At 38.3% G+C, this 25,991-nt stretch overlaps 1 protein-coding gene across 3 annotated transcripts in view; it reads right to left on the reverse strand.

Moving 5' to 3' along the window:
- LOC122792248 (phosphatase and actin regulator 4-like) overlaps window positions 1-25,991 on the reverse strand; it is a 2,537,344-nt gene that overhangs the window by 1,432,054 nt on the left and 1,079,299 nt on the right. For all 3 annotated transcript variants that reach the window (XM_044059998.1, XM_044059995.1, XM_044059996.1), the window contains one exon: window positions 23,770-23,902. The gene's annotated coding sequence lies outside the window, so the exon portion shown is untranslated. The remainder of the gene's footprint in view (window positions 1-23,769; window positions 23,903-25,991) is intronic.

Raw genomic sequence — 25,991 nt, forward strand, 5'->3', positions numbered from 1 at the left:
GAAAATCACAAATTTTATGAGGAACAGATCAAACACATGAGGCAAAAATATGAACATTCTGCAAAAATCTGGACAGTTGAGAGGTATGCTCAGGAAAGACTTTTGCTTTCTGTCTCTCTCTAATCACCCTCCAACTTTTTGTATAGTCACACACTCCACACTGAAGTTTCATATATCTTCTACTCCATGTGATCATTAAAGAAATAAACCGCAGATGTTAATATCATATTTACATATGCTATTTGGAAGCGGTCATTTTCTGTCTAGACAACTGTAAAACTTGCTTACTTCATTGTCATAATATTGTTTGCATGGAACTCTTCTCCTCGGGTCTCCACTGAAAAGGGGTTTTCTACCCACTTGGACTTTCCTGGAAAGCAAAGGCAAATAAATCAATAAATAAGAAAAGAGAAGGAGCTTCCAGAGTGGGGCAAGCGGTTACAGATGCATGCACATCCCAAAAATATTAATAAAAAACGTTAAAAGCCAGTACTGCTTCTCAGATAATTGCAAACATTTTGGTAACAGACTGATGGAGCAGGTTGAATAACACAAAGAAGAGCGAGGTTAGAAATGGTTTAAAAGAAAGGCACACTTGCACTATCGGCAGAATCCAGAAAATAGAAGGACCCACAAGAAACAAAAAGTGGAGAAAAGGCAGAAGAATACTATAGAAATGGCTTAACTGCAGGAGATGCTCGATAAGGAATACTCAGAAGTAATGAAAATAAGTGAAGTGCTGTTAAAGAGTATTAAATAAAGACTTAAGAAGCTTGAGGAAATGGAAAATGCCCTGTCAAGCCATTCATACGACACAGGAGTGCTGCAGGAGAAATGTGAACATACAGTACAGTTGTCAGAGCTGGAGGCTGAAACAGGGAGATCAGAGAGAAACAATTAGAAATACAAGACCAAGATGTGAAAATATTAATTTTATGAGTATACCCGAGAGGGTCAAAGGCAAAGACTATAAAAGTTTTACCGTGGCGCAACTGAGCAGGTGGATACCAGGACAAAATGTTTGTCTACTGTGAAAACAGGGAAAACTGATGACAGAAGGAAAAGAGTATTTGTCGATCAAGACTACTCAGCAGACACTAGGCAAAAAAGAAATCTGTGACATGCTTAAAATTGCACAGAAGTTTAAACGTGAGATTCAAACTAGCATGCCAAGAAGTATTCAGTGTTTTTCCTGACCAGAGTATAAAAAATGGTAGTCAAAAGCAGCCATGAAATAAATTTATAGACTAATTTCTTCAGGAGGGGGAATTCAGGCATAGAGAGAGGAAAAGGTGTAACAGGAGAAAGGCGCCACAAGCCAAGGATACAAGACAAAGATAGCCAGTAAACCTTTTCCCACTGTTATGTAAAAAAAAAAAAAAGATGCAAGACAAAGAGAAATGTTGAATAATACCAAGAAAGTGAGGAAGAACCTGATGATTGAGCAACAAGAAGTGGAGGAACTGCAACAAGACAAGAATCAACAAAATGTGTGACAATGATGGCAGATAAGGCACATCAGTGGGAGAATTATTCATCTGTTTTATGATAAAGCAGGATGAGAAAATATGGACTTCTGATGAACACTAATGGACAGTAGCATTTACCACTTAATGCTGAGCAACAGGAGGCTAATTAATCATCTTGCTTCCTGAGATCTTCTAAATAAGCAAGCTTACTTCTGAGACTATTTTCCCAAAATCCTCTACTGAAAACACACTTCACATGATTTGCAATACCCGATAAAATAAAGTGATTTACAAAACGTGTAAAATATGAAAGCTTTTAGGTAGACAATAGGCTACAAACTGGTGCAAGTATCAAATGCCTGTTTGAAGCTGCCAATGACATACTGGAGATTTATGAAAGAAAGGATTCTACTTGCCAACAATTGCTATATGTGTGTGTAAGGCAGATAAGGCACATCAGTGGGAGAATTATTCATCTGTTTTAGCTTTCCTAGACAGAATACCAATGTACTGACGTAGTGCAGAATCTATGTAAATTATGCATGTAATATTTTCAGAATACTTCTAAACAATGTTAATCTACAAAACAATGCACATCAGACGGCAAGTATCAGTAGCAGCATAGTATGCCTTAATATTCCGTATAAGATATTTCTTCATCTGTAGTTCACACAGTTATTAAATTAGTGCATTTAAGAAAACATGGCTAATAGGTTCATAGGTTGGTACTAGGCTATCGGCCCTAGGGCCTATAAAAGCCTAGCCATAACAATTCTCCGGATATTTCTTTCCACAATATTTACCTCCCTGGACCCCTGTCTAGCAGGGCGACGGACGTGATCCCCGGGGTGAATTTCCCATCTCCCATCCAACTATCAAGGTTCATTTTGAAGAAGGCCAAGGAGGCGCTCTGCTTGACATATATGGGCAGTCTCTGGGTTAGGAACCTATCCCTCCAGCATATTTTGTTCATTGTGATGACAAAGTTTAGATCCCTGGAGCATGTGGTTCTGAGGGATTGGAATTTCTTTAAGTGAAGCATGTCCAACAGCTCAGGGTTTGACATGGCCTTGTATGTTAAGCAGAGATTGCCTCTGATTAGATGATATGCCACAGAGTATAGCTGGATTTTTTTTTTTTTTTTTTTTTTACACGGTCAGCATAGGGCATCTGCTTTAGGCCTGTGATTCTTTTAGTAAGGTATTTCTGTGGCCTTTCCAGCTGTTGCAGATGTCTTGCGAGGTACATACCAAACGGGGCGTTGTACTCTATAATGGGTCTAATGAGGGATGAGTACAGTGGGAGAATGACCTCCTTTTTTCTGGATGAAAAGCCCTTAGTGATGAGGTGTGCAATATAGAAGGAATTCCTGATTGCTGTGGCGATGTGATTATTGAAGGTGAGACCACTGTCCACCTGTGTCCCTAAGTCTCTCATCACACTTTCAGTGTTTAGTGTACTGTCACCTAAGTGGTAATTCATGGGTACATGTTTTTTCCCAAAGGGGATAACTATACATTTCTTGGCATTAAGCTTGAGCCCATGGCTATGTCACCAAGCATCTGTTTCTGAGGCCCTTTTGTAAAATATCCACATTTGGGGATTCAATAATGGCTCCCAGTTTGCAGTCATCTGCAAACTTTGTTAGTCAGAGTTCCTCAGTGTTGGCCTGTACTTCAGAGAAGTAGATGTCAATCAAGAGTGGTCCCAGGACTGAACCCTGAGGTACTCCACTTGTCTGGAGCTGGATTTGGAGTCGGCTACTTTTACAGTCTGGGTTCTGTCAGTATGCCAATTGGCAACCCATTGAGTGACGTAGGGATTTAAGCCCAGCTTAAGTTTATCTATGACTCCAGAGTGGGGGATGGTGTCGAAGGCCTTGGCGAGGTCCAGATAGGCTGTGCGGACCATCTTACCCTCGTCCACAGCTCTGGAGACTGATTTGAAGAAGTCAATCAGGTTCAGGAGACAAGATCAGCCCTTCACAAATCCAAACTGGATGGGGTCCAATCTTTGTTTATAAGTTCCATGATAATGCGTTCCATGCCCTTGCAGATCAGGCTCGTCAGACTGATGGGACTGTTATTCCCGGGATCCAAGGTGGATCCCCCCCTGTGAAGTGGGATAACTGTAGCTGTGCAACTCTCAGTGGCATGGAGCCTGAGGTGAGGCTATGATTAAACATGACACTTAGGTGAGGTGCCAGTTCATTTTGTAGTTCATGTAGTACACAGCCCGGGATGTCATCTGGTCCCATGGATGCTGCATTCTTAGCTTCGGAGAGTGCGGTTTCTACCTGTGTGGCCTTGATTACCGGAATTTGGCAGTCTTTTGGTACTGAGATGGCCTTTAGGGGGTGAGAGGGGGGTGAAGTTGGCACCAAATCGATCTGTCCAGATATTGGCATTTTCCTTGGGATCAGTACATTTAATAACATTCTGTTGTAGCTCAGAGCAGATCTGAGCATTGTCATTTAGATTCTTGACATAACTATAGAATGCCTTGTGGTTGTCTTTGGAATCTTTGGCAATTTTATTTTCATAGGATTTTATGAGGGATCTCAGCTTCTTACTGAGGCTGGTAAGGGAGTTTTTTGCATCCTGGGATTTTCCTCTTTTCTGCAACAGTGTTTTCATTCTGTTGTACAGTTTGTTTATGGCAGGGGACCACCAGATTGGCTTCCTTTTTTGGAGGAGAGCATCTTGGTTATATTTGGGATGGCACAATTCATGCACGAGTGGATGTGCTCGTAGAGTGCCTTAGTGTAGGAGACAGCAGTCGAACTTTCACCTCCTGTCTGCATGGGTGTCATGACGTTTGTCACTTCTGACTTGAGTAGCATGAAGTTGGCTCTGGAGAAGTTTTTTTTTTACAGAGGTTTCCTTACTCGGGGGTGGGGGTGGGAGGTAGATGTCAAGGGTGATTTGCTTATGGTCATACCTGACCAATGAGGAGGTGACCACTGATGTGGAGCAACTATCTTTCCTGTTGGTAATGACCAGGTCTAGGATATTGGAGACCCTGGTGGGACAATGGATTAGTTGATCCAGAGCGTTGGAATTTATGAATTCCAAGAACCTTTGGGAAAAGGTGTTGGTACCAGAGTAGTTTTCCCATTTAATAGCAGGGTAGCTGAATCACCCAGTATTAGGGTGTTTGGCTGTATCTTAATATTTTCTAGTATGTTCAGAAAGGTGTAGTGAGAATATTGCGGCATGGTTGGGGATCTGTAGCAAGCTACAATTTGGATTGCAGTCTTACCTAGTGTTAGTTGCACCTGGAGAATTTCAGATGCATTGTGTTGGGCAACTAGCCTGAGGTGTGAATGCCCTTGGTGAATATGGACACTCCTCCACCTTTAGTGTTTTGGTCTTGGTTTGGTGGCTGAAAAGTGTGGTAAGAGTTGTAGCCTGGTATTGCAGCGGTGCTCCCTGGAGCCTTGAATCAGGTCTCAGTTACTGCACATATATCGATGTTCTCCATTTTTAGGAGTGCCTTGAGAGAGTGCATTTTGAGATTTAGACTTCTAGCATTGAGTAGCATTACCTTTGGATTTTGCATGCTTGTATCTGTTACAGTGGTGGTTTTGTACTTTGAACCGTACTATAGGGGTGGCAAGAGTTTTAGCCAGTAACCTGAATCCCAGGTGACAGGTGCAGACCATCTCTGGCAAAGCATCGTGGTATGTCGATCATGTCATACCAGGCAGACAAACACTGGATCCCCTTTGAATGACACCAGAAGCTTAGCCAATTGTGAAGTCAATCATTTTGTCCTTATACTGTGGTATCATTCTGGGCGAAGGCAGGATGCTACTCAGGGCTAGGGTCATACCTGCCTGGGCCACATGATCCGAGAGCTCTTCCATGTCCCTTTTCATGTAGTCCAGGGTGGTACGTCTCAAGTCATTCACTCCAACATGGAAAATGACAGAGTTGTATTTGTACTTGTGGAGTGACTTGAGTGCATGTGTTATGTGGCAGATCCTGGCACCAGGCAGGCAGCTGACTGTAATTTTCTCCTCGTTCAGCCTGATGAGTGGGACATCAGTGTGCCTGACTAGAAGTCACCTACGACTAAAGTGTTGGGTACTTTGTCTTGCCCTATGGGCTGTTGGGTGCACACTGGTGTTGTGAGCGGAATATATGCATTTAGTTGTGTGACCGAACGTAGATCCGTCGTAATTCCAAACCTAAATGTCGAATCTCATACGCGCGAATGCTCGTAATGTCACACGTAACATCAAATTCGAAAATCCCAATCGCACAAGCGCTACCATGAGTCGAGGGGGGGATAGTAGCCTGGCCGGCATTTGGTAATCCTGGGTTTGGCATCCAAAGCTTTGACATTTTGTGATCTGGGGGTTCTGCATTCGACATGTTCACGTTCAGACATCGGCCGCACGCTCAAATGCATGCATACTGTTGTGAGCTATGTGTCACTTAGGTTGTGACTGGTGCTTGTTTGCATTTCAGCTTCGGAGGTCCTTGTTGCTTGGCCAGATTAATGTTAAGGGCCTCCACATATGTGCGTTTAGTTTTGCTATGTGTGGGTGTTGATGGTGTGGGTTTTGAAGGGCTATGTGTTGCTTGAGGTGTAGTGCAGGTGTTAACCTTCTCCTCTTGACTGTCTAACACAATCTTGGCTGGAGAGAGCTTTGCTTCCAGTTTGGTTACTTAAGTGCATCTCTCGCAGGTTGTAGTGTTGGGTGGTAGGAGGACAGGGTTGTCTGTGTACATGAGGCAGTTGCTGCATTGCCCCAGTATGCCCAGATTCACCAGGTGGACAGGAAAAAATCACCGGAAGCTGGCCCTTGGACATGCCTGTTTAGGTGCTTTTTTTGTAAAGTACAAGAGCTGTTTTCCCTTATCTTTGCAAGGTACTTTGCAATTACAAGCTGTTTAGTGCCTATGATTAATTTCCCTTATTAACGAGGAGAGTTGAGTGGTTGTATCAGTTTAAGGCTTGTTAGTGCTTACCAGCAGGTTCTAGAGCAAGTGTTAGTTACAGGGGTTTAGATTTTAGTGCTACAACTGAGAAACCAGCTAGTTCTGAGGGAAAATTTGAAGAGCAGACTTTCTGGCACTTGAATAGTTTAACCGTAGCCCTGCGGTGCTGCACGATGCGAAAAATGTGCAAACACATGCATTTTTAAGCCAGAAAGTTGAAAGGGATCGAAATCAGCCCAAAATGGCTAATACAATTACAATTTCAGAGGTGGAAACCACTCCTCTAGAGTTAGATAGGCAGTACAATGCTCACCGCTCTCACTGGTAAGCAGTAGGACTTCCCTCTACCACAGCAAGGTCTGAATAGCTCTGAACACAGAAAATAAAAGTCCTGAAACCAGCAAAGCCTGGTATCTGGACTATACTATCTAGGAAAGGTGGGAAATGTGGAAACAAGATAGTTTTTGTTTTTTTTTTGGTTAAAACAGGCTAAACAAGCAACAATACAGTAAATAAACAAAAGGCTAACACACGAGTGTGTAGCCCTAAACAGTAAATGCAATTAAAACCCTACAAAATTAGCAATTTAAATCTTTTTAAATGAAGCAAGGCAAGTGCACAACTGAAAAATGATTTAAGAGGCAGAAATTCAGTAGAATAAGTAGCTAGTCTACATATACAGAAAAGCAGCTAAAACACACAATTAAGTGCTCTAGGTTGCACTGCATCTGAAGTTGTAGCAATATTAAAGCAAATGCAGCTTTAATAAATGCACTAAAATATACTCTATTTCCAAAATGTTTGAGAAGCACAGTCAGAACACGAGATTTAGGCAATTTATTTATTTATTTTTTTTAAGAAAGGGAGAAAGGAAGAACAGAAGGAAAGAAACTAAGTGGGTTGGCCTTCTCAGATGCTATCTCTGTATTAGGTACAATGAGCTAAAGACACTAGACTGGGAGGAGTGTCCAAGATCAAATTTAGAGTAGGGGTGGGCAACTGCAATGCCAGCAGGTACAATGAGCTCAGAAAACAGCCTCTAGGCCCACAACACAGTCAGGAATATGGACAATATTACAGCTATGACCTAAACTATTTTAGACAGAAAACACTACAGAAATGTTTATCAAAGCAGAAAACCAGCAGCGAGCCAATAGTTATGAAATACAGTACAAGTATGCAGTATACAATAAAATTTCTATAAATATCTAAAATAAGCAATAACTACTACAAATAAAGCAAAAAAAAAAAACAGGCTACTTATTGCTATATATCACAGATCAGGTGCTCCTCCTCAGATAGCTTTGTGTGTAATTACAGCTGCTTTATAAAGCAAGCATTTTTATCTCAGAATGTCTTCACATTACCCACTAGGCTTTAACTGCTTTCACACCCACCACTTGCATACACTATCAATGACATTTACATTTTCACGATTAATGTAACCATGGAAAATATCTCACAGTTTGCAAACATTCCAACTCCTGTGCTGTTAATCCCTTGCTGACTATTTCACTATATATGCTTATGAAATTAAGTCAGCTTGTAGATATCACCCTGTTGCCCTTAGTTTTAAGTATGCATTTGTACCAGAACTTCAAAAATTTTGAAAACTCTGACAAGTATACTCATTTCAGGAGATGACAGTAATCTCCTGTAAAGGTGAGTGGTACAAAAGGAGATACTGCCAGCACAGCTATCTGGAATTTTGTAAATAATTACATGTCATTTGTGAATATCAACATGATTTTTATAAGATGCTTGTTTTACAAATGTATTACAACTGTATGTCATGTGTATATCAAACTGCTGGTACAGAAGTGCGTCTTAAAAAGGTATTTCATAAAGTTGTTGTGCTTAAAATGTAACCACAGTGTGCCCTGCTGGAAGATAACAGAAATGTACATGCATTATTGTAACTGTTTAAATGTATACATTTTAACAGTGGAAACTGGACTGCAGGAGGTCAAGTTCAGAAAAACAGCTAAAATTAAAATTACTTTATTACACTAGGCCGGAGACGTACTGCCTGTACTGGAGAGGTTTCTGTATTGTCTTCAGAGTGAACTAATTGCTACCACAGAAAATGTAAATTGATTGTTTTAGGACTTCCAGCATCTGCCAAAGATATGAGGTCTATGTATTTTCACAGACAGATGCTAAATACTGCCAGCTTCCAGCAGGAGCTGTTTCACCTGGGATAGAGTCAGATAACAATAAATTATATGTCATTCTGCAAGCTAGCCCAGCAATATTTGAGATATTAATTTGAGAACTCTCCAAGAGAGTGCAGTCTGTATTCTGTCTTGGACCGGACAAGAAGATCCATTCACCACACATCTGCTTTGCTCTGTAAGTAAGTTTCTAGGGTACAGTCAGGAATATAGTAAAGCTTAGTTTATATATTTTTCTTTATTTGTGACTGTCCTGCAATGTTGTTTTAAATATTTCCTGTGGTGTTGAACTTTGATGTCACGTGAATATATACTGAGCATTTTCTTGTTCTTTAATTAACTAGATTTAAACCTTTCATTGTGGCTGATCTGTGTAGATATATACAAGTTTGAGAGTACTTGCATATTTATTTGGTGACACTATGTGAACTACTCCTAATATCTTTGCTCTTAGTCAAATTACCTTTTGTTTTAATATTAATATTACACAGTAAGATTGGACACCCTTTTTAAGGGCTTTAAAGTACCTGATAAGAGTTAACTGTGGCAGCGGTAACTACCTTATAGTCTGGCAGAAGGGGGCATAGCTAGTAAACATGTGCTAGCCTCATGTGTGTGTGTGTAACAAACCTCAGACTGTGTGTGTCAGCTACTTGGGCAGGGATACAAAGCACTGGTTGGACAGAGAGGGTGTTGGATTTCTTGGCTTGGTCACTCAGCTGAGATCTCAACTCTATAGCTGTGCCAGTGGGAAATCTTACTGGGGATATGGTGAAAGTGGGAAAAAAAACAGCCCCGGCCTGACAGTGGTCTCTGTGTGCTCTTAAGGGAAATTGCACTTTATGCAGACAGCTGCATCTGGAAATACTGTGCGTGTACTTGTTATCCTTCCAGTGTACGTTCCCTAGTGTTGCCAGTGGTGAGGACTGAGGCTCCTTGATTACTGGTCCAAGGGTGGGTCATTACAATGAGTATACTCTTATAAAACACACGGGATCTCTTTCCCCCTGATGACTACATTTTTGCAGGAAGCAATGAGTTAATGTTTTGTTCATGTTTGCGCAAAAAAAATGCTATGAAAGGTAAACCTGATTCAAGCATTTAAGGTTAATGAAGGAAAGCTGCTTCTGTTGTAAAAATATGTAAGTGGCACGAAGGGCAACACAGACGAAATAAGACATACGAAAGAAAACATGTGCTACACCACTAACAATCACCATGAAGGGAACAATTAGACAAAGGGAGGAGTGAGAGACAGGGAATGGAAAGCCCAAGACGAGACGCAGCCAGAAAGACAAGGAATAAGGGTCAAGCTAAAAAGAGTATGCACACCTCAGACAAGCACTGTGTCTACAGAAATGTACATCTGCTTTGGACACATTACAGAAGGCACTGCAGTGTGTTTATAGAAAGCCCTGCAGTGTGTTTCGTAGCCAAAAAGGTGAGGCAAGTAAAAGGGGAACTATATAATCCAGGTTAGCAGCATATGATGGTATTCTGATACTCAACTTTCTCCTCAACTGCCTACCATAAAAAAGTTTAACACATTACTTCCTAAAAATGTATTGCAGTGTTAACAACACGACTGACCAGAGGAATTAATGGGGAAAATTCTGGTCACAAACGTTTGTGAAGACAAAGGTATAAAATAAAAGTAGACAACATAAAATTTCAAGTAAAAATCGTCATAGATCAGCACATATACACATACTAAACATGAATATGTAAGCAAGTACATGTCTGAGAATGCTATTTAAATAAAGAATTAAGAAGCTTACCACTTTACTATCAAATGTATTAAAAATATGAAGAACTTGTAAATGTGTGCAGAACAGAGAATGCACTGAGTGGCAGGAAATGCCAACAGCTCATTACAGTGTAAGCTGCAGCCATGACTATACCACCATACGAGATGGTACCACTCATACCAATACAGTACTAATAACAAGCAGTGCTCTACACCATGCTGCTTTTTGGCGTAATACATTACACTGTTTGAGAAGTGAGCTCTTAACAGTAGCTGTTGGGTCCAAGTACAAATTTTCCACTTAAAATGTGCTTATAAAATGAATGCAAAAATTCTTAAGAAAATAATTCCATTAGGTTATCTGCTTATTAATTAGACCTTTTCTATAACACAGTTTTCAAAGAATTTTTAAAAAAACAAGCATAATTTACTAGTTCAGAATTTAATCACTACGCCAACATTTGAATTCTGAAATTGTAATTGTTTGTCTTTTCGGCTTTTCTCGGTTAGGGGTCACCACAGCAGAACTCTGGTCCACCAATGACTGGCTGTAGATTTTTATGGTGCCGAGTTGCCAGCCCGATGTCCAACCTTCAAGCGAAGGCACACCCATTCATGTACGTCTTTTGAACGCCTCTCGACCACAGGGAGAACAGGCAGACTCCACAAAGAAGGTACTCCAGCCGAGAATCGAACAGGAGAACCTCTTGCTGTGAAGCAACAATGCTACAGCTGCACCACCGCAGCTTACTAAATGCATTACATGCCTGCTGTACACTTAATACCATTTATATGATTTCATGCTGAAAATATTTACAAAAAGAGAGTGAATACTGAAAGCAGGCAATACTGCCTACAATTAAACACTGCACAAGTAAATTAAAGAAATCATTTCAAGAAAAAAGATGATGTATTTCTTAGTTTGTTGATAACAGTTCACACTATAAGTATGGATACTGCCTTGTCCTTTTACCTGTTGCATATCTCTCGTATTACAAAACGATGGAACATACTTTCAAAGCTATTTTCCTCATTTGAGCTACGTTTCTTGTATTAGGTTACGTCATGGAAATTACCAATGTGGCGACTACTGAGACAGCATACTAAAATAAACAACTAAACAAATAGGTATGAAAGATTCTGCAACCCCCCCCCCCTTTCATCTATGAAAAAACAAAAACCAGTACAACAAAGTTACAAAACTCAGCACCTTCATAATAGCAGCTAGGACAGATGACATGCCTATGACAGTCTGACAGAAGCAAATTGCTTTTGTGGTTGCATTATACCATAAAAGAAGAGAACAATCAGCTGTTCCTCATGGACTACACCCACAAACATCACACAGCTGTTCCGCAGGAACCAGACAAACTTGACAGTTGACATTCATAAGCTGAATTTATAAAAGTTCTCCACTAGGTGGAGACAACAGGCCACCTAATAGAGTCTGCTGTTTATTTATTAAATCTTGGCTACATAAAATACTTTTTTAAAAATATGCTTGTTTTTAGTCATGAAAACAAACAACTCCACCAAAGCACACAATAAAAGCATATATACACAGTATGCAGCAGATAACTGTTACAAACTCATTTAAAGGAACTTAGGCACCAAATGTGACAATACTGTATTTTAGTTTTGAAAGAGCTTTTTAAACTTAAGGTTAAATTTCAAAGTATTTTCAAGCCCCCTTATAAAATTCACAGTGTTTAACTGACAATCTTTGAAGACTGCCATTGAATGTAGTGATGCATTATTTAGTTACAGCAGAGTTACTGTGTGTTTGTACTCCTTGAGAAAGATTCCTTAAAACATACCCAAAATAACTTGCTGCCAATCTAATGTACGTTGCCAATGATAATACTTCATTGTGTGTCACTTAAAAACGCCTAGAGTGGTGCAAAACATTAACTGCCTTTTAATCTGAGAAGTGCTTCTAAGAAGCTTCAGAGTTGTTAAATTGCAGCTTATGCTATCATGTCTCTGGATCCAAGAAAAAGGTCTGGACTTGTTCCAGCCCCTTACACACTTCCCATTGACTGGAAGTGTAGAATCGTGAATAAAAAACTGATCTTCTAAGCTCTCAGCTACCAACCACACATGATGAAAGTATCAAGCTGAGCTCTTCGGTGAACTATGGACAAAAGAAAAAGGGGTTACTGGCAAGGCTCAGAAGGCAGAGCTTTTAGAACTAACACAGCACAAAGGTCAGGAATCTTGTTATTAAATGTGGTTATAATGCTGCAGATGCAGTGACCAGGGCTGCTGTCCTGGAGTCAGTGAGTGGGAGATATGCCTGGCTGAGAATTCAATTCCGCCAGAAATGGCTTATTTCCATATCAATGGGGAGATACCACAAAAGTCAAGTGGATCCTACACTTATGGTCACAAGGATGCAAAGTTCACTTTCTAAGACAGCCAGAACGTTCAGGGATTCCACCAGTTCCAAACTAAGAGAAATTATACAACACTTAGTAAAGGAATGTCTACTGCATAGAGTTGGACAGGATATCAGAAAAAGAGCAAAGGGCTCTATTCAAGTTTCCTCCTGGTGCCCAGCAAAGATAGCCCTTGGTGGTTGGACTTGTTTAGGTTAAACAAATTCATAAAAGTTCCAAAACTCAAAATTTTTTGTAGGGCCATCTACCCCCCCTTCTGTTCCTAGGAACACTAACAGTCACTCTGGTCCTCAAGGATGCCTACCAAAGCCATAGGAAGGGCACAGCAGATGTGGCAGCTGCCCTGTGTGCTAGCGTGCATGGGGGGAGGGTATTTATACATAGTACATTCATACGTTAAGCACATTTCAAAAAACTGGGCTTGCTATACTTTCCAAGAATTTTACTGGTGCCTGACCACTCCCTGCCCTTTCTGTATAACAAAATAATAAAAAATCTGCACTCTGCAGTGACCCTTTAGTTAAATGTATGCACCTGAGACACCTCTCTTTAGAGCAATATGATGACTTCTGACTGAGGCAGAGGGTGGTGTCCTCTCACAACTGTTGAGCATTAATATGATACAGTGTATATATTAACACCACAAAAATGACTGTCAGCACAATTTCTCTTACTCACCACTATTTTATATGCACCCCCTATTTTAACTAATACCCAAAGAATGTAACTAAATAAACCAGAAAAGTGGTACACAAAACTCTGAAATTTGCCACCAGTCTACCTGACAACTCATCACTTCATAACACTTCAGCAAACATAAGTGGCTAGAACTCCAGCATAACCTGCTATTATCTCAACTTAATACTGCTCATATTCTACATAAATCAAAAAGAATGTCCAGTAAACGCCAACCTTATTAGTTCCTTGGAGGGGGCCTGAATACAGCCCAGATGACCCAGGCTCAGTTAGCAGCTGAGGCTTCTGAGGCACTGGCAAGGGAGGATGGAAGTGTATAGGAGTGTACCTTGCACCTGATGTCCACTACATATTAAGGATGGGGCTTGCATTTTGGGAACGGCACTGGCTGAGTCATTGCTGAGGCAGGATGATATGCTGCAAGCCTACTGCACATCCTCTAATCCTGAAAAAGTACCCATGTTTGCACGAGGGTGTGGTGGGGGTGGCAAGACAACCTAGGGCATAAAAAAAATTCTTCCTCAGTAGCATACATGTTCCTGTCCCAAGGTGCCTCATACACGTTACAGACCCTGAAGAATCAGAAAAAGTCAGGGATACAGGTAGTTTGTCAGGTTCAGCAGACTCCGTCAACACCTTTTTCATTTTCTCTTCTCTAGTGCATCAACCCCTGCCCTCTGCCCCATTTTAAAACTCTTTCTAACTCATAAATGTAAGCTTCACTAGGGTACAGGCAGGATTGGAGTGGGAATCATTCCAAATGCTATGCAAAATAACTGAGTAATATTTTTTCTGCACAACTAGTACATATTCGCAGACTGTTACGCTCTGATGAATGAAAGCCTCGACTATGGCCTAGCTGGCTTGGGTTCAATTTTCTTAGGTGCGTGAAGTAGCTGGAGGAATGGGCATGCCCATCCTGGGGAGGGGGGAGTCCCGCCTGGTTCATGCCATTTCTGGCCCAATCACTAATGGAGGGCAGGAACTGAATCAAAAATGTGGAGGGGGGGGGGGTCAGTGCAAGAAAAACTTGTACTTCGCCATCAAAACCAATGACAGTAGCCCTTCATCGTCCACATATGAGCTGATACAGAGACATGGAGAGACTCTATGATGCATATAGGGAGGCTTAGGGCAGTCATACAAAATAGCTTTCAATGCCAGGATGCCAGTGAGAACACTCAAGTTTGCCTGGATGATAGTCCTTCCAAACAGCTCTCACCCCACAGGATTGGGGAGGAATGCCTCATCCTTAAACAATATGCAAGCTCAAATCCAAAAGGATATAGCTCAATGGTTGGCAGACAAAGGCGGAAATAGCTCCTAGAAAAAAAATACTCTGATTTCAACAACTGAATACCTAGTCTCTCACACAAAGTACTGCAACTATTCTATTTTTAACTATTTTGTATATGCAGTGCAATGAAGATTTTCTCGCCAGAACACTGCTGATAAGGTGCTACCACCTCAACTTCAGGCAGCACATACACAAACAAATACAGATAAGCCTTTTAAGAGAATTATAATGATTACTTACACACAAGGATTGTCAAACACTGATTTGACACAACATAGTTTTATATGAAGACACTCAAGCTGTACTAATTTACTACACTTTTATAACAAAGTTATTCAATCAATGGATAATGGCTCATTAGTGGATGCCATTTATCTGGACAAGGCATCTGCTTCTTTTCCTGCTCATCAATTGTTAGGAGGTCATAATCAATAAAACTGAACAGTTATATTGTAAAATGGATTAACAAATGATTTGGTAATTGCCAATATAAAGTGAAAATATCTAGTACTTTTTCTAGCGGAAAAGTTAACAAAGGTTGCTACAATGTTTGAGAAAGGAACATTTCCTTTTTAATATCTATGTCATCTGCAAAACTCAAATCATACATGGATTAACATGTTTGCTAATAACACCAAGTCAGGCAAGACTGCAATGCATTAGATGATCAAAATAGTTTCAGTAATACTTGGATCCATAACATACTTGGCTAATTAAAACAAAATTATGTTCACTCCCAAAAGGTATACTATTGGGCATTTTGGTGAAAAGAACCATACTAAAATGACAATCTGTTGGCACTATCTTATACTGTAAGAGACTGATGTATTGGTTTATGACATTTTGAGAAATGTGTACTTTGTTAGTGCAAAATGCTTTTACATTATAAAATATATTTAACAATTTTGTATACATTTTTTTTTTAGTTTTTAGTTGAATTTCCTTTGATTCCATATATAAAAGGTTTACCCAAAGTCCACAAAAATGTTTTTCCCCCTCCAATGCGACCTATAGTGGCAGGAGAAGGATGGGTGACAGAAACCATATCAATTTATATAGACACCCCATATTAGGACCTTTGGCAAGAAGTATACCATCTATTCTAAAAGATACATGTCAACTAATTGATGAGTTAGAAAGTATATCAATACCATCCACCTGCATACTAGTGACCCTAGATGTTAAGAGTTTATTTACCTCGATCCCAAAGGATTATGGTATCGAAGCTATTAGAGAAATTATGAACATAACAGATGGGTTTAATAGAGAAGAACAAGTACTCATATGTACCCTATTGGAAACTATACTATCCAATAATGTCTTTATGTTTAATGATGAACTGTTTTTGCAGAAATGGGGTGTCGCTATGGGCACCCCATGTGCTAATACCTATGCAAACCTGGTGATATACTACTGGGAGAAGACACATTTGTTTAACAGTGCATTCTATCCACATGTACTTCTTTATAGACGTTTTATAGATATACTACTTTTTTGGGATGGTAGTATAGACATGTTAAATACTTTTATAAGTTATTTAGAGTCAACTACGGAGTTTCTAAGATTTACCCTGGAATTTTCCTATATGAAGATAGATTTTTTGGATATAACTATTATTAGAGATCCACATGGTTATTTATCTACTTCCCTATACAGTAAGACATGTTGGAAGAATGCACTGCTACATTTCAGTAGTATGCATCCCCGGTTTGTATTTTCAAATATTGTTAAAAGTCAATACATCAGACTTACTAAAATCTGTAAGGATTTACAAAAACAGATGGACATTATGGAAAAATTGTTTATTGAAAGAGGGTATAGTAGCACCATGGCCAGTAAGGCTAAAGAATTAGTCTTAGGTATGACCAATGGTGAGAGTTGGACCAAACATGACTACTACTAGATTTATAAAGGCTTATAATGGTCCTAGGGTGGCATTTGCAACTAGCTACACCAGTGATAAGAGAATAATAGATATTATAAAGAGTAATTGGCATGTGCTTACCATTGATTCATCTATAATGAATATCATAGGAGAATCACCTCTTTTTAGATATAGAAACAGCAAGAATCTAAAAAGGATACTATGTATTGAGCATACCTATGTAGAACAAGAAGAGATGTATAGGAAGCGATCACAGTTTGGAACTTTTCCATGTAAAAAGTGCAAGATGTGTGATTTGATAACAAATATGCAACATTTCATCCATCTTACAATTGATTATAAATTTATTCCTAGGTTTTATGCAACATGTGATGATATGAATCTTATATACTTAGCGACTTGCATGAAGTGTTCAGCTTTTTATGAAGGGATGACATCGAGGAAGTTTAAAGATAGAATATATAACCATGTATATGATATTAGAAAAATGAATCAACAAAATGCACTAGCTAAGCACATTATGACTCATGCAAGTCATTGCTTCAAATTCAGAGTGCTACAGTTAGTAACTAAGAATAAGAGGGGCGGTAACAATATGAATTATTTGGAGTCAATGGAGTTATGCTGGATATTCAAGTTACGAGCACATATATATCCTGGTCTTAATCAATTTATTAGTATTAAGTCTACACTTGCAGCCCACAGACATAAATAGATAGATAAGATTTATAATGTTTGATTATCATATACATTATTATGGGTGTACAAGTTTTTATATATATACCTGTTTATTTATGGGCATCATATAGTATAGGTTTTATTTCATTAAATATTATTTTTTATATTTTTTTTATAGATTTCCCATACATATATATTTTGCACATTTTTGTACATTTATTTGCAGATAGACGGGGGGTGTGGATTGAAATATGTACACATATATAGTCAAATATTAATGGCAGTTTTATTATTATTATATTTGATATTTTGTACTTTTGATTCAGTTTAGTTTATGTTTTATGTATGTATTTATTTGAGTTAAGTATGAGTAGTATACAATCTTTATATGCCACATGATATATATTTATTGAATGGGAAGGATATTATGAGTGTTTATTTCATGTATATTTCTTATATTTTTTATATTTTAAATGTCAAAAGGTTTCATTAGAAATAGCTATACTATGAATAGCTAGACATACATACATATATATACTTTTTGGATGGTTTATTAGCTTTATTTAATGAAGCTATCTGAGACTTGCATTGAAGTGATGAAACAGTGGTTACCTGATGGGTGTTTAACAATGCTGTAAGGTGTGATTAATTTTATTTAATTAAGCCAGGGTGGAGTATATATAGTAGGAAGTTTGAATTGTTTGACGAAATCTGAAGAAGCGTGCCTCGGTAGCATGTGAAAGCACTTATTTGTTATATGGAAGAAACTTTGTTACATGTTTTATTTCGTGGGGGTTCTACCCTGTTTTTTCTTCATATTTAACAATTTATTACACCTAGGGATTCATCTAAATGATTCCACTGTATGAAGCATTAATGCTTTGCGCAAGTCTAGAGGTACCACACCCAGACAAAGTTACCTTTGATTTCCTATCTACAGCAATTTTAGACTGACTGAAGGTACACACTGTTTATTACAGGATAATAAGGGGAGACATATTATGGCAAATGTCTTTAGGATGATCTACAAGCAGCAACAGCGGGAATTAGTTTCATGAACCATTCCATTCAGACATACAATTAGTCAATGCCAATTAAAACTCACAAATTTAACAGTATGATTAAAAGACATTTCATCGTTAGAACAGCAATACATTGGAACAAATTTACCTTGAGAGTGAGACTTGCCACTAACTTAAAAACAATTTTTACATTCCAGTAGACGAATAAAGTAGATGGACTACAGGTGTACACCTTACCAGCTTAGGATGCAGGCTCCCAGGTAATCCCACATGAGGTTATGAGTCTGCATCACAAAATAACACTGAAATGCTAATACTTCAAAAACATTTAAAATGTTGTCAACAAAACCTATTTTCATGCTTTGCGCTGGGAACAACAATGTTCTGTCAAAAAAAATCTAAACCCAGACTGGGTTTTATTTTGGAAAGTATACTTCATTTTTATTAACTCCTGTACTGTCAATATAAAAGTTTTCACAGTGCCTACATTACACCAACAAAGTCTGCATGGAAAACGATATGCATGCCAATTCCAGGAGGAAGACATCAAGCCATTTTGCAAAAATAAATAAATAAAATGAAAATCTTACTGCTACGTCACTGATGTATTTCACAATCGTATGCTTTGACAATTTATCACACAATACAATTTCACAATGCAGGCAGCAGGTGTTAATAAAAACAAGACATTAAAACATGGTGGGATATGTGAAGATGTTCTGAGATACAATGTACCTCAGACAAGATCCCTATAGGCCTTGCTGCAATCAGCCCTAGTATGGTATATATACCATATCACCAAACCATAAATCCACTCTTCTTAAAACATAAAAATCAGACTTGAATAAAATCTTGCAACGGCAGTTTATTTTGACTCCTCATGCTGAAGTGGAAATAAATGCTCCTAGTTTTGAATTTACTACTATTAGTTTAAAAATGTTAGTGTTGTTTCTAGAAACTTTTATCATAGATAAGAAAATTTTGCCCCAAAGTACTCCATATCCTCTCATTATTAACATCTATATACCCATATCAAATCACCTCTATACAACTTGTAAAAGAGTATTTTTAGACTTTTCAGTCTCTCCTGAAAGTATCCCTCATACTATGGATTCTCCTGGTGAAAATTAATTTTACTTTTTTTTTTTTTTTTACTTTATTTCTAATTTAGTCTCTCTCTCTCTGTGTAGGTATACACATTATATATATATATATATATATATATATATATGGGATCCGGACACATGCTCGACAAGCATATGCCTGAATCACAAAACATCGAACACACATACACGAAAGCACTTAACATCGAAAAGCGCTTCCGTGTATGTACCTGTTTCGTAGATCGGACTACGGTGCGGGTAAGGGAAAATTCCCTTTTCCTCACTGTAGTGCCATCCCGGGGTACAGGGGGGCGAAGCCTCCCTGCAGAAATGTAGATTTTTTTTTGAACTACACCTACACGGAAGTGCTTTTCAATGTTAAATGCTTTCATGCATGTGTGTTCGATGTTTTGTGATTCGGACATATGCTAGTCGAGCATGTGTCCTAGACCCATATATATATATATATATATATATATATATATATACACACACACACATATATATATATATATATATATATATATATATATATATATATACACACACACACACACACACACATATATATATATATATATATATATATATATATATATATATATATATATACCGCCCACTTTTACACTGCATTATAGGTCTTACTATGGCTTTGTATACTGCTATCCAAACCTTCAAATCGCTACAGGATGTCACTCTAAATATATTGTGCAAAAGTAGCATAACATGAACTCAAGACCTTATTTATATGGCCAGAAAACTGCAATTTGTTGCCAGTGAAAATTCCAATGTCCTCATATTGCTCACAAACTTCCAGAATCTCTCCATACATTCCATACAGATATCTAATATTTGTTTTAGCCATTTTAAAAGAAACTCCAGTACTCTGAGCCCATTCACTTAATTTATCTGAACTGCTACTCCTGATGATGTTCCCAGTGATGAAACTACCCCTGTAATTTTGGTATCATCTGTAAAATTTTCTACCCAACGTTTAGACTCTAGGGGAAAACTTGCCATCAATACATGAAATAAGAAGGGTCTCAGTACAGATCCCCAAGGGATACTCTTTTTGATTTTATTTCCTTGGTTCTTATTCCATGAATACAAAACAATGCCTTCCTATTATCGAAGAAATTGGCAGCCAATCTAACCATATACTTGTTGAATTTCCATTGCAACAAGGATTTCAAACAAGAGTTGTGAGGAGCCAAATCTGCATAAACTGATAAATTTCCATCTAAGTACCTTATTATTTCTGCAAAAAAAAAAAAATTAAACTAGCAATAGTGGATCTTTCTGATGTAAAGCGTTGCTGATATGTATCACAATAACCTTGGATTTCTGATTCCAGACATTCATTTTATAAGATGTTTAAATGTTTTACCAGTTATGCTTGGTAGACCTATTGGCCTAAAACTGTCCACAATATGTGAAGGCCCACCTTTATATACTGGAATATTAGCACATTTTAATAAGAAAATACATTTCCAGATATCAAATTAGTTTGGAATAAATGTGTTAATAGCTCTAGTGCTGTCATCATCATAATATTCAGAAAGAACTCATTAGTCTCATCTGGGCCTAGAAGGAGTACTGTAAGTTTACATCACATTTTTTCTAACCATTCCTTTGTACAGAGCGACATAGTATATTCATTGTTAACATCAAATAAATTTAAGCCAGGAGAATAAAGGTTTCTAACTACTTTGGTAGAAATAAAAGTTGGCAAAACTTTCAATCACTTCACACAAGTCTGAAATCACTTTTCCATCCTGGCAAATGCATACATTCTCATTACACCCATTCCTACAGTCACTCACATACTTAAAGAGTTTCTTATTATCTAAAACATGTGTGCTGAACATGTTTGTATGCTCTACTAGCTCATCTAATTTCTTTTCTTACTGGTACAACCATTTCTCTATGTACTTTCTAGTTATTTCTACTTGGATTCCTCCTCAAATTCTGGCAACATCTCTTTATTATTAAGCAAATGCTTCACCCTTATTTTCAGCCAAGGGGGTTTACTAAATTTCTTTCCCATAATCACCTTTTTCATTGGAATAAATATTTATACAATAATTTGAACCTGGCCATAGATGATTTCCCCCACAAAAAATAAAGTCACTGTGTTACTGCTTTTAATGACAGGCACCATTATTTCACAAATCATAATTCCATATCAATCACATTACCTATAACCTGCTGTACTATTTGTGAATAGTTACAGTTCTCTCTGCTTTACATGTCACTTTGATAGGGAACAGGAAGGTAATCCCAAATCAGGAAAAAGGGAAATAACTGGTACTTTCCCTTTAACTAAACAGATTGGTGCATATGCATAAAAAATGCACATGGAGTATCATGAGCAGGATAAGGAAACAAAGACTCTCATCACTGACATCATAAGTCTGTACTTCAGGAATTTCAAGCTAATAACTTCAGAGGTGGTCTACCCAGCAGAATAGAACAGAAAGAGCTGTAACTAGTACACCGGATATCATTACTATTACTATCTAGTAAAGACAATCTGATGAGGTGATGGGAGCAAAATGCTAGAATAAACTGAAAGCATGAATAAAGGCAACAGAAAATAAAAAGCCATTAAAGACTAGGGAAATACTGGAAGCCCAAAGGAAATCAACAAATGGCAAGCAAGCTAACACCTGTGGAGATTCTGAGGTGAAGAGATTAAACAAGGGAAAACAAGGATAAGGCAAAACTATTCATACACCCATTATTTGTACTAGAAATAAGGGACAACAGTCTGCTAACTTGAAGCCAGCAGTTCAGCAGGAATGCTTGTCTACTACCAGTTCTACTAAGTGCTTGGTAATAAAATGTTTGTACTGTTTGCACCTCTAAATGAATGACACAGCTGGCAATCAGGCTCCATCAGTGTGTCTCTGTGGCCGAAGACAGTATACATGACAGTAAATGGTACTCAAAAATACACTGGTGAGTAGCAATGGTAGCTAGTGAAGCAGGAATTTTCCCATAAAAGTTCAAGAGGTATACATTAACAGCAGAAACATCTGGGATCTTAAAACTATCATGTCCTCTATGAATTTCCTTACACTACAGGTGGGTTGTTCCCTAATGTCACAATACTTTATAGGCTTCAAGTGCCCAGAAGTTGTATCCTAAGGTGTTCCAAACTATAAAACACACCTCATTAAGTCAAATGTTTCCATTACTGGTAGTTTAGTGAAGCACTAGTGTAACAAAAAAGGTTACTTCTGTAATGCTCCATTTCGGAGGTTAGCTCATTAAACAAAACTTTGCCTGTTCTGGTTGGTAGTTCAGGCAAATGTCAATCCTACAGTATTTCTCAAAAAATGGGGGTGGCAGAGGAACGTCTACCCACAAAAACACCACTTCAGCTGTCCCTTGAAAGGTTACCAAAAGGAAAGAAAAGTGAACTCTATGGTGCAGAGGAATAAACCCCGACTGTGAACCAGGCCCAGGTAGTGATCTACATGCTGCAGAAGTTGGCCACAGAGGATAGGAGTGGGATGCCAATGCCAGTTTTCCCATCCCTAGGAAAAGAGACAAGTGGTGCACCATGTAGCAGAATGGATCAACCATAACACCACCTATCAATGCTGCGTTTCAAACCCAACAAGAAAAGTATGCAAGATTCACTGACGTAACACTGTGGGGATTCTGAGCAAGTCAGTCAGGCTACCAAGCAGGTCAATAAGACAGGAAGAAGAAATGACCCTGACAGCTGTAAGGATGACTGCTTTCTGTGACCAGCTTCTTCTAATCTGAAATAAATTGGCCAGTTGAGTCAGAGACTGAGGTTTGGCAGGCAAAAGGGAGAAAAAAAAGATAAAAAATAACTAGTGTGTACTTTCCTTTCTATTAAGGAGTCTTAAGAGGCATTCATGAAGATCAGTACCTTGAGGACACACACAGGATTACCGCTCAACAAAACCAGATAAACTGGACACTACATACAGCACTCCATAGTGTGAAGCCAAGCAAGAAAGTAAATATTCAAAGTAGCTGACACAGGAAACAAACAAGTAGGCACTTACCTGACATTAACAATGAGTGGAGTACAACATGAACAGACACATGAAAAGCAATCATAAGCAAAACAAATGGCAGATAATGCTCAAGTTAGTTTGAGAAAGGAACACAAAACTCTGCTATACAAACCTGAAAAAAGTTACATATATTGCAAGAACTATTTAAAGCATTCTCAAGACAGACCACTAAATGGGATGTTTTTCTATTCAAGTACAATACATCACACCTATTACAAAGCTTTTAAGACATGGTAACAATACAAACTAAGAAACTCAAATAATTACTAAAGCAGTCACCAAGGGTACTTACTTGACAGATGACAGAATACTTGTTAATTCTCAACATTCAACAGATGCCAAAAACGCAGCTAGGTTATTTTTTTGGCAATTAATTCGAGCTGTTAAGAATGGAACTAATGCCAAATAAGTTGCTCTGGAGGAGTCTGTGAATTAAGATTTGAGGAAGAACTAGATTAAAAGAAAAAGAACCATCTTTGCACAGAAATACATTAAGAACAAAAAGAGGAACGGTACTGATTTGGCAAAAAAAAAGAACATCAGTTAGTAAAACACATCTACCTGTACAGACAGTTCACAGGACTTCTCTTCACGGTAAGGAACAAAATCACACTACACTTACTGAAACAGTACTACGCAGCTACAATACAATACCCTTTTACTGGTACATGCGTAAACATGGCAAATTCTTACAGACATTTTATTTCGCAGTGCAAGCTTTATTACAGTTCCTTTTTTCACTTCCCATAGTTCAACACCTTCATCATGCAGCTAAACCTCCCTGTCTACAGTAATCATTTCTTAGCACAAATACAAATATGTAGCCAAACAACTTCTGACAAAACGCAGTTTGTTGTGAAAAATTTTTACTACAGGTGTCTTGACAAAATGTAAAGTGTGGTGAAAGGCAGCATTTAACAGTCATAACAGCAACACAAGCAGCAGTGAATCTCAAACGCTGAGAAAAATCCAGGTCTGGCCATACTATACTGACATTGTACATGCTTTCTTCAAAATGAAGTATATAAAGCACAAAACATCAGGAAGCTGTAAAGATTATAAATTTTAGCCCTAAATCTGCCTAGTGGCAACATGACCTGGTATTCATATCTGTCATGGATAACTAGGGTTTGTCAGCAATCTCAGGCTACCACTGATGCCAGCAAAGAGAGACATGAAACAATAGCTTGCTCTCCTATGCCAGAGGAGGGTGTAAGAACTCAGGCAGCTTGGAGAACTCCTAGTTGCGACTAACAGTACACCATACCCCACAATCATGATGGCTTGGTGTAGAGAAGCAAGCACAAGTCATTCACCTCACAGCATGCCATGTCAAAAGGCACAGAAGTCTGACTTGCCATATTCTAGGATAACAGCCTGCTCTTTAGTTCTTAGTCATGAATACCCAGGAACCTCGCTTCTGGTCTGATTTTTACATGTATAACAAGTAAGGTCCTGATTCCTGATGAATGAGGGAAAGGAGGCCCGCCAATAAAGTATTATGTATGGAATTGCTAGAGATGAGAAAAAAACATCTAGACTGCAGATGGATCAAGATGATGGGCTGTCACACCTCGTGGATTTGTAGGTGCTGGATGGGATTTGAGTGCAATCAAAAGAAACCAGCTGCATCTGAAACAAATGACAGATCAAGACTATACAATTAATAGAAAGAATGCAGAAATACAAAATCTGTGTGTACATGTCCATACTCATTAACATACACAAAGTGCAGTGCAGCAAAATAAACTTCTGTTCTTATGTACAAAAATGCATATGCATACACACACTTTCCTCTTCTTATTCCAACATAGTTGACATGAAAGTTAACATTAACCTGCATTCACATTCTTTTTTTTTGCTATTTGTTTAAATTTAAACAAGTAACATCTTTATTAAATTATCACTTAATGACATAGGAAATTATATGTTTATATAAATGAAAACTAACCATACCGACATAATTCCAGCTGCAAGCATTTCACAAACCATACTGATACAGTCTTAGTTGCAAACATTAGACATCACTTAGAATTTCCCCAATCACTGTCAAACACCACATAGCTTATTCAAGTCCTGCCTTCTTTTAAACCTCATTCCTCCCCCGTATGTACTGTTCCCACAATTCCCATTTTTTTCCTATGTAATTTTCTCCTACTTTTTTTTTTTTTTTTTTTAAAGATCACAATTCCAGTTCTTTTATCTGTTACTACATTCACTCTTTCTAGTACAGTTGGTTTATACTTGGCAGCCACCATAAATAGACTGAGTAAGGCCTTACTACATCTAGGCAATTCAGATTGTGTATCATAGCTCAGAAAAAAATTCCCAAACTACACCAGTTTGCTCACCCAGTATCTCTAACAGGGAAGTCTACAGGGAATCTTTAAAGTCTGGCAACTCACTACATTCACAGAAAATATGCTCCCAATTACCTCTTTCTTCTCCAACATACCTCCAACATCTGTTGTCTACCTGAGCAACAATTCTCTGGGGTCTACTTGGGGTATAAAA

The sequence above is a fragment of the Protopterus annectens genome, chromosome 1.part2 (genome assembly GCF_019279795.1).
Source record: "Protopterus annectens isolate FY-2018-M chromosome 1.part2, PAN1.0, whole genome shotgun sequence".
NCBI lineage: Eukaryota > Metazoa > Chordata > Ceratodontiformes > Protopteridae > Protopterus > Protopterus annectens.